The sequence below is a fragment of the Myotis lucifugus genome, unplaced genomic scaffold (assembly GCF_000147115.1).
Source record: "Myotis lucifugus unplaced genomic scaffold, Myoluc2.0 scaffold_626, whole genome shotgun sequence".
Lineage (NCBI taxonomy): Eukaryota > Metazoa > Chordata > Mammalia > Chiroptera > Vespertilionidae > Myotis > Myotis lucifugus.
Window position 1 is genome coordinate 403 of NW_005871674.1, and position 2,886 is coordinate 3,288.

The 2,886-nt window shown below is 51.9% G+C and overlaps 1 long non-coding RNA gene across 1 annotated transcript in view; it reads left to right on the forward strand.

The window, feature by feature from the left end:
• Nucleotides 1-733: 733 nt before the first annotated feature.
• LOC111823702 overlaps nucleotides 734-2,886 on the forward strand; it is an 8,045-nt gene continuing 5,892 nt past the window's right edge. Inside the window, exons 1-2 of the long non-coding RNA XR_002826773.1 lie at nucleotides 734-2,243; nucleotides 2,353-2,388. This is a non-coding gene — a long non-coding RNA (uncharacterized LOC111823702). The remainder of the gene's footprint in view (nucleotides 2,244-2,352; nucleotides 2,389-2,886) is intronic.

Sequence of the window (2,886 nt, forward strand, 5' to 3'; positions counted from 1 at the left end):
GGCAGCTGCGCCGCCAAAGCCTGGGCCCCAGCGGCCCCCCACCCCTCACTCGCGCGCTCCCACACTGCCTCCCCCCTCCCCAGGGGAAGGCCTTTTAATTTATTTATTCTGCTGGGACCTAGGTGGGGGTCTTGGCGGGCGGGGGAGGGGGTCTCCCCGGGCTCTACCTCCCGCGGCTGAGGCTGCCCTTCGAGCCGCGGCGTGCGCCTCGGGCCTCCACAACTGTTTCCAAACTGCCGAGGCCGGGGGTGGGCGCGTGGGGGCTCGGGGGACAGGGCCGGGGTTTTGGGGTGTAATTGTGTGTCTGGACGCTGGAGCTGCGAGGGGAGGGTGGGGGGAGGCAAGACGACTCCAGACGAGTTGCAATCGAGGTATCTCCACTCCGGCTTCCTCTTCTGCCCGGCGACCCCCTCCCCCCTCCCGGAGCAGAGCCTGGGAGGGGAAACCAGGATTTTAACCAAATTAGCATTCACATTCCTGGGAGGATGCAGCCCTCGCCTGGACCTGGCTGATACAAGCTTTTTGCTCTGTTTTTTATTTTTGGAGAGCAGAGCCCTGTAATTGTCCAGAACACATGCTTCTCTCCCCCCCCCCCTCCCCTTCCTCCTCCAGCCACCGGCCGAGGAGAGAGTCCCCCCTTTTTTGCATTTATCTTTTCCTTCCCCTTTCTTTATTAAAGGTCCGGGAGAGGCGGCGGCCAATCAGCGCGCGGCTTCCATCTTGTGAGTTCAACTCCGAGGCTCCCGGGCGCCGCGAGGACGCGTTTGCAGCCCCCTCTGCCTCCCGGGTCGGGCGGCCGAGGCGCGGGGCCGCCGCGCCGGGGCTGGGTGGAGGTGTATTTCATTTTGGGGCTCTTTTCGGGGTTCGTAATGTGGCCGTGGGTAGGTAATTGGCTGGAGCAGGGCGGCAGGGCGCGGCAGCCAATCCGCGCGCGGCTTCTATCGGGCTTGAGTTATTAGACGCTGATCTCAAAACATCCTTCATCAGACACCAAGGAGAGGCCATCAGATGAGGGGAGCCATTTTTCTGCAATGGAATTAAATGGCCAAGTGGGTTTTTCCTTTGTTGCAAGTGGGGAATGCTTTTTCCTTTGACTCCACCATCCCGTTCAGGACGCCTCAGTGTTGTGTGTAACATTGGTCAACAGGCTAAAGGACTCACAGTTGGAAGAATGAAGACTTTTTTTAAAAAGATCTGGATTTTTCCTTATGACTTGGAATCCATCTTTGTCTTGTATAACTAGGTCATAGCACACCATTAATGTCAGCAGTTAACAATTTCGAATTCCAAAAAAAACTAAGTAAATGACATATTTAATTTTTTTTTTTCCTCTTTTTTTTCTTGGGTGGGTGGTGGGGGGGGAGCTTGGAGCTGTCTTAATCTGTATTCTCTTAACTGAACAATAAATTTTTAAATATATATATATAGTTTCCTCTATTAAACACTTAAACCTGGCCATCTTATTAACTCCTCTCTTTTTTAACAAGGTAATGTTTTAAATGTATAGTTTTAGGACTAGCGAAATGGCAGCAACAACAACAAAAAAAAACTGTAAGCAGTCGTTAACTCTTTTAAGTTTTTAAAAAACCTTTTACATTGTAAGTACCCAGTCCATTCTGTCCTTAACGCAGTGCAGTTTTCATGTTAATGTCGCTGAGATGTCCTTAATTTTCTGAACCTTCATCTGCATGTCTGTCTTTGTCGCTCTTGTCTAGTATATAAGCCAGTTAAAATGCTTTTAGACGACTTTGCTTTTATAAAGCTAAGGCTTGAGCTTGAAGCTTTTAGAAAATGTTTACAGCAGTAAATGCCAGTCAGCTTTCTTCCCAGTAACAGGTACACTTTCTTTGAAAATCGATCTGCTTGGAGGAAAACAGCTCTGTTTCTCTGGTCTTGGTGGAGGGGTGGGTGAGGGGAAAGGGAAGACCTCTTTGTTAAGAGACTAAAAGCCGTCACAGGAAACTAGATTAAAACTGGAGAACAAGTCCTGGCTGGTTCGAGCCAAACACCAACGTTAACTCGTGGGTATTTTCTATGGTGGTTGGGATGGCCGCGTGTCTTTTTGCCTTTTGTTTGATTTGATTGTGTGTTTTCGCCTTTTGTCTCTTAATGACGGTCACACCATTGCTATATCCAGAGCAGTAAACAGCCCTCAGCGAAGCCGCCTTTTGCCAACCCAACCCTGGAAAGTTCACAGAAGTGGAAGGAGCAGAAAATGCCATGAGAGTGTAACTTACAAAAAGGTAACAGCAGCAACAAAGGCACCACCATTTCCCCAGATATTCCCAACTAAACAATCCCCCACAACGATTTTTTTTCCCCCCAATAACAATCTCCCAACCCTCCGCCCAGCTTGATTTGCAGACTCCATGGCACCGGGCTGAACGGGTAAGTTAAAAAAAAAAAGTGCCTTTTGCCCCTTCGAGGAAATCTGTTTTCCGAGCAGGCCAAAGGCTGCAGATGTGTGGGAGCTGAGGGGAGAAGGTGTGTGCAGCTTTATGCTTGACAGCCGGGTTCGGGGAGGGCTTGGGGGCCGAGGAGGGCTCTTCGGACCCTGTGCCCCCTTCTGCCCGGGGAGGCGAGAGGGGGGCTCCCCGGCGACCTCGGGCATCCACGCAGCTGCCTGCGCTCTCCCCTTCGCTTCTCTAGATCTGAGCTGGTGTGGGGAGAAGAAAATTTGCAGGGGTTTTGGAGGTGGGGAGTACTCAAAGAAGACCGAGGAAACCGTCCCCCGCCAGAGGCATGGGGGAGACCCTTTTTCCTTTTAGGCCTGGAGAGGGCTTGGGGACCTCCGAAGGCCCGGTACCTCGGCCTTCCCCGGGCTGGCGCTGTGCGCTCTCCCTGTGAGACCATCAAAGGAACAAAAGGGGTCCGGGCTGGTCCAAA